Raw genomic sequence first — 12,957 nt, 5'->3', positions numbered from 1 at the left:
ATGCTTTCCGTTGGCTCCTTGCTGTGCAGATGTTTCTTCTTCTCTGTGTGATTTCACCTTAAAGCAGGGGTTTCTGAGGCAGGGTGTTCTTGAGCAACAGCAAAGCCTTTAAGGAGAACCATGGGGAGTCTTTCTGGACATGGGCTGGCAGAAGAGGCTCGGTCAATTAACCAATCAACTGTATTTGTTGACGACTTACTTCATGGGTCTAGAACTGTGCTAAGCACGTTTAATAGGAAGTAGATTTTTAAAAAAGCTGAAAGGTAATTATGGTTAGAATTTGTCTTCACCCTATACTGAACTCTCTCAGAGACGAAGTAGTTCCATTCTTCAATTGCAAGTCGGTAGGAATCAGCAATCCTGAGTGTTAAATACAATGAAGAGCTTGGCCTTGTTTGTCCGCAGGCATGGAGGCTGGCATAGCCCAGTGCTGGTGGGGACAGGCAGCCTCAAGGAGTGACAGGTTTATTCAAAGGGCTCCACTGGGAAAAAATAGTGAATAGAAATGAGGGAGGGGTCAGGATATAAAAGCAGAATATGACGGTCTTCAGTTTGGACATTCAGGAAAGTATTGCAGAAAGCCGTTCCAAAAATCATCCCTGATTCTAGGCAGAGCTAGAAGGAGGGTTTTTGTTTTGTTTTGTTGTGTTGTGTTTTTCCTGTCCATACTCAATTTCTTATTCCTGAGTCACCCTGTTTTAACAAAAGGATTTTTCTGTTTTCTGAACACAGGTTCACAAGCATATGTAAAATATTTCTGTCTGGACATGAGCCAAGTGCAGAGCACCCTGCCTTGCATTGCAAACAGTTCCAAAGAGCCTGGGGAATCCAGAAACCCTGGCCACACGTTTATGGGCCTGGCTTCTCCCATCTTTGCACAGCTTCATGGTTCTTTAAAGAATGAACACTCCTTACTGACTTTTGGATTCTGAACCAGGGACCCTCTCGGACTCCCTCCCAGAGGGACAGCTGACTTCTCTCCAATCTAAGGAGAGCTGAGAGATGTCAGGCCTTGATCAAGCTTGATAGTCCCTTGATATCTCAACACCTCCCCCACCTCTGCTGTGACTGGTAAGAGCCGAGCTTGCCGGTACTGGTGCAGTATGAAGAGAGGAAGGAGTCTTTGTGACAGAGAAGGAAAGGGGAACAGGTGGTCAGATGGAATGAGAAGGCCCCCAGCCAGCTCTTTGAGAGAAGGTAATGCATTTGATGTACTCTAATGGTACCCCTGACTGAGGGGCCATATGGAGCCCTGGATACTGCATAATTCCATCTTACTCCCCAGTTGAGACCCCCTTTTCCTGCCGAAATCACATTGTCCATTGGGTCACGCAGTTGCCACTGGTATTTCCTACTGCTCTCACTCAGAAGGGAAAGGTTAAAAATACAAGGTGTACCCTGGCATCTGATCCTAGAGCATCTTTTATAATCAGAGTTTGGCCAAACTTTAGCATTACAGAGCCTTCTGGGAATGTATTATTTCAAATACCTGCATTTAGAGACAGTTAAGGTTAAGTCTTTAAGCTGTTGGATGGAAACTGGTAGGACAAACAGCCAAATTGGGCTGTGGATGTACCTGGAGACTTTGGCTGACTCATACCGCTCCCTATGACGGCAAGCCCTCCTGATTCACACAGCTAAGTCCTATGCCTGGTCCACAAAGGCATTTGGGTTCATAAGCTCTGCTTAGGCGTTGACATTTTTAGGCGGCTTTTTGATGGAAGTATTTCTAAAAGATATTGTGCCTCCCTGCTTTCTGAAGCAATATGCAGTGAACATGATTTTCCTTTCTTCCCTCATCATATGCTCTAGCTGTGTCTCTAGTCAGAGCTATAAATTCAGAGTTAGATAATATGGACAAAGAGCTGGCTGAAATTGACCCGAGAAGCCCTTGTAACTTGTTCTGAAAGGTCCCTGAGGCCAGATCGCCCTTTCGTTGATTGTCTGAGGCTTGCAAAGGCCAGGTGAAGTTAGGGCAGCAGCCTGAACCTCTGGGTAGGGTAGGACGGTGGCTTCCTCAGACTAATTAATGAGTGCAAAGAGGCTGAAGCTTTCTCGGTCTCTAGAATACTGTCTCTGTGTTGCTGTCACCTCCCTGGCCTTGGCCACTCATTTTGAGTGTTGGGGAACTTCTTGTTGGAAGTTCCAACAACTGGACATCTCTTCTTCCAATCTGAGTTTTCTTGAAATTTTGGGGTCTTAATGGCTTGTGGTCTCTGACCCTGTGATAGCTTTTCCAATGAGTAGTTCAAGAGACTCGGGTACATTCTGTCACTAGGAGGGCTTATTTCTACTGCCTTAAAATCTCTCTCCGTTTATCTCTGTGCAATCTTTGACGATGCTGGAAAGTGAGGAGGGGGCTGCAGGGTTCCTATGACTTGGTACATTCCAGAGGCCATGGTCTTCCAGAGGCCTGCTCCACAGCTGTCCCTGAATCCTCCCCTGTTTATAATGCATCTTCTGCAGATGACTCAATATCCCAAGATGCAGTTACTGCCATTTACCCCCCGAGCCCCTGCATAGCTACCTTCTGAACGGTTGTGCAGAGGCAGGAGCTGTTCTGGGCAGCAGTATTCTGGAAGCTCAGAAGACCATTCATTCCAGTGTTGCTGAGGGGTGGCCACCTTCTCTCTTGGCAAGCAGACCTTGCACCGTGGGTGTGTTCTGAGGCTGGGATCAGAGTCCTTTTTTGTCATTTTTCTCCGTGTTGCTTGGTTTCAGAAGATGGTGTGTGTATATTTTAAGAACGTGTTTTTCAACCTATCCTCATTTACATTTGCAGTTGGTGGGACCTTCCCCTTGACGATGGCCTATGATTACCTGTCATGTTTAGCTTCTGGGCTGTTACCAGTTTTTGTCTTTCTGTTAATCTGGATTGTTTTTATCACAGGTTGAAGGCCAGGTAGGCAATGCCGGCACAACTTTATGCCACCATCTTGATACAGAAGTCCCCTGTCCTCTGCTTTGAAGAGAGAGCCAGAGAGAGTGGAGCAAATATCAGCAGTACTTCCTATTTTAAAAAATATTCCTCTTGAAGTGCTTTTGTTAAAATGGTGTCCTTTACTGGAAGAAACAATGTCATTTCCCTCTAACCTCCTCTCATTTGCTGTTTTGAATTTGAATTTTTGCTCTCATTTTCAGTTTTGAGCAGCACTCTCTCGTGGCAATTCTGAATCTTGTGCTGACAGTGTGCTCAGTGTGCTGCTAGGCATCTCATGTCGAGTCAGAAAGTTAAGGATGGGATCCTCTTAACTAAGAGGACTAATTACTTATTTATTGTTAGTCCTGTCTTCCCCAGTCCACTGAGCCAGGGACCATTTCCCATTTTCCCTCTTGCCTCAGTTGCCCACACAGCACCTTGCACAGAAGGCAGGTCGACAAATAGGGAATAAACGCTCTTTGCTAGCCACTGTCCTTACAGGTGGTCTTTTTTTTTTTTCTTTTTCCCCTTCCCTGGAGGTTTATCCCAGATTGTTCTCTATCTCTGGAGCTGCTGTGTCCCTTGATGACTCTGCTGGAAACTCACTCCTTTAAAATCTGCCTCTTTCTCCAGGGGGTGGTGGGGAAGAAGAGGAGGTGAAGAGACAGAGGGAAAAATGTACAAAGAAAACAGGAAGATGTGCATTCCTTCGTACACAAGTCTCTCCTTAATATCAGTCTAAGCTAGTTGTCTTTTAAAAAAAATCATCCCTGCTTATAACCATTCACAAGCTACTGCCATAATCAATGGCGTAACTAGGGCACTGATAAGGTTCGAGGAACAAGACTGAAAACCATCTCGACAGAAAGTCAACTGCATCATTTTTAAGTGGGCACAGCCCCCAGCATCTGCAGATATTTAACAATTAATAGTGGGCTGATGAAGCGCCTCACCGCTCTGCCCGAATATGACCTGGATGCTTATAAGCAGAGATGGAAACCTTTTGGGGGACTTATAAATTCTGGTCTTTGACCTACAGGTCTATAATGTATCAGCCAAACTTTTACATGGTGATGCACTTGTTTGTATAATACAGAGTGAGGTCAGGTGGGACCATCCCTTCCAGCTACTTAAAATGTCAAAGGCCAAATTCTGCGCTATGATGAGCAGTTATCAGAACTCCTGAGTCAGCCTGTCAATAGATTCCAGCCTCCTTCTATTTTTTTTTTTTTTTAAAGCAACATACAGTTGCTTTATTGGCCGTACGCTATTATTACATTCCAACCTCTTTGCTTTTATATCTTTGAGTTTGGTCAGTGATTGTGATAACTTTTTGGTCTAAGAAAAGCCATTTAATTTTTTTTTTCGAGGTTTCTACAGACAGGTAGTGATTAGAATATATTGTCAAATCTCTTAGGTCCCCGCCCCCCCCCCCTTGCTTCTTCTTCTTTTTTGTCACATAGCTCACCTGCCAGCTTGTTCTTGTTAATTCAGCTCTTCTAGCTTGTGCCTGTTTCTGCACTTGGTTGTGGGAGGACGAGGTGACTGAGTGAGTAGGAGGTAGCAGTGGTAGCTGAAGCGAGATGAAAATGAACGATATTTTCAGATCCTAAGCAGGGCAGCAGAGGCTAATAATTACATTAAAAAGGCCCTCTGTAGGTAGGTGCAAATAGGCTAGTCTAAACAAGTGCCGCTGTTTTAATATGGGCTGTTGGAGAGATGTCATTACCTGACGGGACTGCCACCTTTCACCTCCAGCCATTGTGATCCGTTAGGTCTCACTAACGGGAGAGCGAGGAACTTGTTTGCAGGGGATTTGTTGTCTCACGCTCAGAGGCGGCCGAGAGACTTGCCAAATGACAGGAAGACGCTTACATTCACAAGGTGTGATCGCCTAAGTGTTTGTCTGTGTCTAATTAGTTTGCCTTTGCTGGTGGGTAGCTCCACAGCCAGGAGGCAGATGGACTCTGCAGGCTGTAAGCAAAGAGGGTTGATTGGTGTTGTTATCATTTGTTTATTTAACCCTCCCTCGAACCACGAAATGTTCTCTAAAGGAGAGCCTCTTCTGCCTTGAAAAAAGGCATTTAAAGAAATCCCCCAAAACAAAGGAAAGGAAAGGGAAAAAGGGAGAAAACAGCCCCCGCCGCTGCGGTGACACAGACTCCTTTTTCCTGTACTGGTAGCGTGTAAGTCAGCTGGTCACAGATGCTCTTTGTTCAAGAGAATATGCACAACGTTTGGCTCAGAGATGGTGGAGATGCTCCAGTTCTTTGGACGGAGGAGAAGATTAATCTGAGACCAGGGCTGCTTTTTCTGTGTTCCGTTTTATAAACAATAGCGGGAAGGAAAGCGGTGGCGGGGCCCCTGCCGCGGCTGTGTGTGCCCTGTGGAATGATGCCTTGAGAAGTTAAACAGTGGGGGAGGGTTGGCTTCCTCTTGCTGGTTGCCTTTCTGATGTCAGTGGGTGCCTCTGCCATAGCAACTATCCCTGACAGATGTGCCCTGGCCCTTTTGGGTCTGGGGGTGCCTTTTTCCACCAGGTCCCAAAGGAAGCCATGCCCCCTTCTTCACCCTTCCTGCATCTATACTCAAAGCTGCCTCAAATACAAGCTAGAGCTGAGGGGACCATTACTTTGGGGTAGGTTTTTACAGGGAATCTGGTTTCTCAAGGATACTGCATGAGTGCATACCCTCAGATCTTTGTTTAGCTAAGGAAAAAGGTACAAGAATTGTTACTTTTTTTTTAAAACGTTTATTCATTATTGAGAGACAGACACAGAGCGAGCAGGGGAGGGGTAGAGAGAGAGGGAGACACAGAATCTGGTGCAGGCTTCAGGCTCCGAGCTGAGCTGTCAGCACAGAGCCTGACGCGGGGCTTGAACTCATGAACCGTGAGATCATGACCTGAGCTGAAGTTGGTCACACAACCAACGGAGCCACCCAGGCACCCCTGTTACTTTGTTTTTATGGGTCTGTTTCTTCTACTCTGTCCTCAGCTCCTTATTTAGAGGATGCTGCCCTCCTAACCTAATGGAGTTACCAGCACTTAAAGGGCCCTGAATAAACATAAGCTGAATGAATGAGTAGGCTTATAGGATCTAACTGTATTATTCATTTATGCTTTATCCTTAAGCTCAATTTTGTTAAATATTGCTTGTTACCCATTAAAGGACATGGACTAGATCCTGTCCACCAGGACAGATGAAAATAATAGCTTTTATTTAGTGTCTACTATGTCCCAGGAACTGTACTAACTGCTTTATATACATTGTCTCATTTAGTCCTTACAACAACCTTCTGGGGCGGGAGATGGGTTGAGTGGCTCAGTTGGTTGAGCATGTGACTCTTGATTCTGGCTCAGGTCATGAGGGTCATGGGATCGAGCCCCACATTGGGCTCTATGCTGGGTATGGAGCCTGCTTGATATTCATTCATATTCTCTCTCTCTCTCTTTCTGCCCTTCCCCTGCTGGCAGTGCTTTCTCTGTCTCAAAAATAAAAGTTAAAAAAAATACCCCTCTGAGGGTAGGTGCTATCATTATTTCCATAAGATAGATGAGTCAACTAAGTCTTATGACTCTGAATAGCCCGCCCAAAGTGATGGAGCTGCTAAATGGCAGACCCAGGGCTTGAACCTGTTTCTCTGACTTGGAAGAGGAGAGAGGATGCTCCCTGAGGGCCCTGCCATGACCACTGATAGCTGAGCAGCAGTTACAACAACCCAACCAGAAAGCATTTCAAACTCCAAGCTCAGCAAGAATGAATCATGCACTAGGTGAAGGGATTAGCCAGGATTGTTGTAGCCAACAACGGTCAAGCTAATGAATGAAGTTCATGTTTAAAGCAAGCGAGGACAGTTTGATAAATATATTCATACCTCTGTAGGCTCTGAGAAAGGCATACTTTTCTGTGGAGTCTGAGGTATCTGATTGAATCAGGGAGGCTTCTCATAAGATACCACATTATTGTTACTACTACCATATTATATACTTCCTATTCACAGGTTATACTTTTTAAGGACATATTTGGGAGAAGAAATGCCTGTGGCCAAAAAGCCCCGGGTCGTAGAGACACAAGTCCCCAAAGGAAGGGCAGAAATGGAGTGTCGTGGGCAGAGGCGGTGGGCAGTACCTACCTGAGGAACAGAATGATACAGTTGAAAGGGTGGAAGCAGAGATGGAAGTGAATGAGCAGTAGTGCACATGGCAGGGAGAAGAAAGGCCAGGGCATTGTGGGGAACAAAGATTTCTCATTAACAATTAGAGAGCATTGGGTACTTTCCTCCCCCCGCAAAACCCCAGCCTGACCCAAATCGGTGCATAAACAATGTCAATAATTTTGGAATTGGGGTGCCTGGATGGCTCAGTCAGTTAAGCGTTGGATTCTTGATCTTGGCTCAGGTCATGATCTCACCGTTTGTGAGCTCCAGTCCCACAACGGGCTCTCTCCCTTTCCAGCTTGTGCACGCAAGCTCTCTCTCTCTCTCAAAGTAAATAAACTTAAAAAATATTCTGGAGTCAAAATGGTGTCAAAGTCCCCCTTCTATTAGTGTTGCCACCAAGAAGGGCCCAGGCATTCTCTTCCCATAAGCGTGCCCTTGCCACACTTAGGAATTCACATTTTACAGCAAGTCTGGATCCTCAGTCTTCACTTCTTGCAAGCACTGTTTGCACAAGATTAAAGAAATAACTACAATTAAAAGAGAAAATAAATAACAAATATGCATACTAAGCCTTGTCACATCTCCATCTCCACTGGGCATATGCGACTCTTTATACATGTTCAACCAGAAAAAAAGGAAAGTGGGAGGAGGTAGGAGGTTTGCTTGTAGTTCCTGCCTGGGTTAGGCCTCTGCTGAGCTGCTTCGAGTGTTTTCGCATGAACATTCATTAGTGAAACCAACAGGCTATTTCCAGAATGCGCGATTGCCTGCCAGGGCCGAGGGGGCTGGGGAGCTAATCCATTTCTGCTACCAATGTCACCCACAACTTTGGGCAATCATGTCCTATCCTTTGCTCACTTGATAGTCTTAGAAATTTTTTAATTAATTAATTTATTACAGTTTTATTTGTTTTTGAGAGACAGAGTGTGAGGAGGGGCAGAGAAAGGATTCAAAGCAGGCTGTGTGATGACAGCAGTGAGCCTGACGTGGGGCTTGAACTCACAAACCCTGATGCAGAGCTCGAACTCATGAACCGTGAGATCATGACCTGAGCTGAAGTCAGACACTGAACCACCTGAGCCACGCACGTGCCCCTAGAATTTTAGAAGCGGGTTCTTATATGGTGTCTGGTTTTCTCCCTTGATGTAAGGGCAATCTTGGGGGCTGATCTGTCTGCAAGGAGAGTGCCTTGTATTTTGTGTGCTTTTATGTTATATAATTTTCAAAACAATTCATTTTATCAAATTTAGAACATTGGCCCGTGATAGGAAATGAAAAAACAAAACCAAAGTTTGAACAAAAATTGTCTTTCGCCATGGATAGTTTGAGAAGCTTCAGTGTAGAGCACCCCTTGGTCTCGGCAGGATTGGAGAAAGGAAAAAAGTTCTCAGATCTTTCCTTGCACATCACTACATATCTATGTTTGTTTTTTCTCCCCCTGTATCACTGGAATCTATTTTTTCCCTCCTGGCTTCCTTCCTTTGTTTATATATACACACACACACCATCAACATTTATGTTTATCAGGCTCATTAGTCTTAAGATTTGACTTTCACTTTGCCTAACAATACACCAAATGAATCTATGGCTTATTAACTTTTCTTTGTTTTTCTGTAACACATTTCTTAGGGATGAATTAAAGGTTTTTTTTTTTTTTTAATTTGCACTACAAATATCATTTCTATCTGGAAAGGAGCTTGTGTGGCATGCATGCAAAACTGGCAAGATGCCATAATAAACCAAGCTGCCCTAGTATCTCTAAATGGATCAATGAACCATAAATAAATTCTGCAATAAACTGAGAGAAGAAACCCATGCCAGCCTCTTGTCATCATACCCTGTGGCTGTTTTTTTTCCAAGTCTTATGATACTCATTTACTCAACAAACATGTATTAAATAGCAAACCTAAGATTAGAAGTGAGGTCAAGCCCACTATTTCCACAAGCACCTCTAGATTTTATGGGCATTTCTCTGAAAGTCTCTCTTTTCTTGGGAAGATACACCAAGCCAAGACTGGCAGAATCTATAGCTGCTGAAGGGGCAGGGGTTTTAGTGGAGGACTAAAGAATAATGTCTGTGATCCATAAATGAATGAATGGGTCATGAATGGCATAGGCAGGATCCAAGAGTTTGTTGCCAGTTAGAGTTGACCTTGGGCCAAGAATTAACCTAGTCAGAAGCATGAGCCCTGGGTGGAAGTGCGGTTTAAGAGTTGAAGAAGGGACAGTCTGTATTTTTTCTGTATACTTGAGTGACAGTTTCCTGTGTGGCAGATCCTGACTGAAGTACTTCACACACACTATCTCTTGTAATTCTCATGGCCAACAACCCCAGGAGGTAGGCATTACCATTGTACCCAATTTACAAAGGTAGGAATGGAAGCCTGGAGAGGTTACATAACTCGTCTCGGGTCACGTATCTGGAGAATAATGGAGCAGGCTGTCTGACCCCAGGGCCAGGGCTTCTTAGTCTTTAAGAATCACCTGGGTGAATATTACACAGGCTCCTGGACTCTGCCCTCAGAGAGTCTATCAAGTACATCAACGTGGGAGTCAATATTCAGCATTTCTAACGAGCTCCCTGGTGATGCTGATGCTGCTGGTCCTAGGCCAGGCTCACAGTTATTGCCAGGCCCACACTCATCCCCACTAGGTTTGAGGCTTTCTCTCACCTCCATCTCTTCACCTCCCCTCCATGTGTCTTCCAGCAGAGTGGGAGACAACCCTGCCTCATTCCTTGAGCTTGTAAACCCAAGTCTCCCCACTTCTGGTTCTCTAGTGAATCCAGAAGGTTAAAATTCTGCACTGCCTCTGTGTGTGTGTGTGTGTGTGTGTGCGCACGTGTGCGCGCACATGTGTGTGTTGGGGAGAGGGAGGCTGAGATGAATCAGAATGCATTGCTTTGTGTTGGAAGCTACTGCCCCAAGTAAACACACTTCCTACCTTGCTCATTCCCTTACAGAACACAAAGCAGGGCAGCTAAGAAAAGCTGGGGTGCCTGTGGGAACTGTGGCCCTGTTCTGCCTGCCCACTGGGTAGGGGCTACTCTGCTACTAACAAGCAGTCTGGACCTGGTAATTAACCTTGATACTCTGTGAACAACTTCTACGTATGGCTTAAGCTTTGCGTTAGTTCCTCACCACTAAAGAGTTTGTGGATCCCCTGAGTATACATACTAAAGTTCAGTTTCCATTCACTTTTTCTCCTGAAATAACCAGACTGAATTGGCATCTAGAAGGTTGTCCCCTGGCCTTTCCCCACCCAGATGTCCGCAGTGGCTATGGAAAGTGCTGCCTTTCCCAAAGGAATGGATTCTGCAATCCTGGCTGGAGGAGATGGTTTGGCACTGACTCAGCGTGGCCTGCCGTCTACCCTTCTGGGCTTAAAATCCCTCTCCTCCCAAGCCAGGAAGATAATGCTGACCTTCCTTCCTGGAGGTTCTGGAGGGATAGTAAATAAGTGATTACAGAGCACCTGGAAAACACCCATGCTGCCCAAGGGTTCAATAATGACCCTACGTCAGGTCACCTCAGCTGCCCCTGCATCAGCTTCCAGGCGTTAAAGGAAGGTGCAATAAATCACACCCACTGCACACACAGCAAGGAGCCCTTGTTCCTCCAGCCTTTCTTTCTGTCTGAGTGAAGCCTTGCCACAGACAGGGAGGGACAGTGTTTCCTTCTTTAAAAAAACAATACACAGAATAGTTTTCATTTAATGTAAAAAGAGCCTACCTAAAGGATGCTTCTGTCCATTCTGTGGATTTTTATAGAATAAATGTGTCTGGGAGAAAATGTCTGTTAGGTTCCTCTTGTGCAAAGAAGAAGGAGAGACAAGTGCAGGAATTCAAGAGACTGCTTTTTGATGGGCTGCTTCCCCACCTGCTCCCTCCAATTTGCTGTCAATTTCCTAGATGTAATTTTTATTAAAAACATTTATTGGGCGTCTCCTATGTGCCTAGCACTGGGACTTCAGGATGAATACAGCACAGCCCCTGCCCTTGAAGTACACTAGGTTAAATGAGGCAGGGGAGCTTGGGGTGACTCAGTCGGTTAAGCATCCAGCTTTGGCTCAGGTCAAGATCTCAGGGTTCGTGGGTTCAAGCCCCTCATTGTGGTCTGGGCTGACAGCTCAGAGCCTAGAGCCTGCTTTGGTTTCTGTGTCTCCCTCTCGCTCTCTGCCTCTCCCCTGCTTGCGTTCTGTCTCTCTCTCTCTCAAAAATAAATAAACATTAAAAACAATGAGGCAGATGGATGTGATGAGAGAGAAAATAAGAGCCAGTGTGCTCAGGTGCTAGGGGGAGCCTCCTTGCCACTGGGGGAGCTTGGGGCTGAGTACATAGATTCTGATGTTGAAGTTTCCTTCCTGGATCCTGAACCAGCAGATAGATTGATATATGTGGGGCCTGTGATGAATTCCTAATGTGACCCTGGTACATAGAGGTAAAACATATCCTAACTTAAAACACTGCTGTGGCCCTTAAGTAACTGGCTGAACTACTGGGCACATGGTCTGAGGCTGGGGATGGACTGCGATGTGGTGCCAGATATTTCAAGTATATGTATTGTTGGCAAAACCTTTTTTTTTTTTTTTTAAGTTTATTTTTGAGAGAGCGCTAGCAGGGGTGGGGGGTGGAGGAGGAGAGAGAGAACAAATGAATAAATGAATGAATGAATGAATGAATGAATCAATCAATCTGAAGCAGACTCTAGACTCTGAGCTGTCAGCAAAAAGCCTGATGTGGGGCCCGAACCCACAAACTGCAAGATCATGACCTGAGCTGAAATCGGACACTTAACTGATTGAGCCACCCAGGTGCCCCTAAAACTTTTTGAAATGTATGGGATCTCACTGAGGGTTTAGACCACCTTAGGACTGAGGGAGTATTGGGCTAGAGTCTGAAGAGTTGAAGAATTTGGGGACAAAGCCAACCATGCACCCATCATCTACTGCTTGAGGTCACCTATTGTAAAAACAGCTCCATGCTAAGGAAAGTGATCATCTCCTTAAAGTGGTGGGGAAAAAACCATTTCTACCCACCCCCACACACAGTACAGGATATAATAGCAGGTGATGGCATGATGCTTGTGATACAAACCGGTGTTTCTCAAGTGTGATCCTGGGATCTTCTCCTCACCCTCATGTAACTGAATCATCAGGTGCCTGATACAAATGCAGATTCCTAGGCCCACCTGCTGCAAAACCACAGGTTAAGAATTTGGGGGACAGGAACCTTGGAATCTGTATTTCAATGAAAAGGCAATTCTAACACTAAATTTGAAGACTACTGATGTAAATTCTCCTTTTGGGATATCCTATATAGTTCCATGCCCTGATTTCCATCTCATCCTCGTCCGTGCATGAATGAGACAATGTGTAAGGAAGCATTTTTTAGATGGTAAAGTGTAATATAAATATTAGGTACAACTACCATTAGTTATTTAATTTTGTAGTTGAATCATGAGGTGTTAGCCATCTAAGGCAAAAGATCCTTATAAATACCAAAACATCATCATGTCTATAGCAATGCAATTTTAATTTGAATATGTTTAAAGATGATTTCAGTGGACTTGTTAGGAAATTCTCTCCAGCTTGGCTATTGTTCTTCCTGCCCATACAGCTAGTAAAATGTAATACTGTGATTTTTGCTGGTAATATCTGTTTCTTTTTAAATTTCACATGACTGGTTCTGCATTGTGGGAAGAACACCTTAGGACTGAGGGAGTATTGGGCTAGAGTTGGAAGAGTTGAAGACGGGTATGGAATTTGGGGACTAAGCACCCATCATTTACTGCTTGAGGTCACCTATTGTAAAAACAGCTCTATGCTAAGGAAAGTGGTCATTTCCTTAAGTTGGTAGGAAAAAAACCTTCCTACCG

Source organism: Neofelis nebulosa, chromosome 2 (assembly GCF_028018385.1).
Source record: "Neofelis nebulosa isolate mNeoNeb1 chromosome 2, mNeoNeb1.pri, whole genome shotgun sequence".
In the NCBI taxonomy this organism is placed as follows: Eukaryota; Metazoa; Chordata; class Mammalia; order Carnivora; family Felidae; genus Neofelis; species Neofelis nebulosa.
This window is presented reverse-complemented; position numbering follows the sequence as displayed.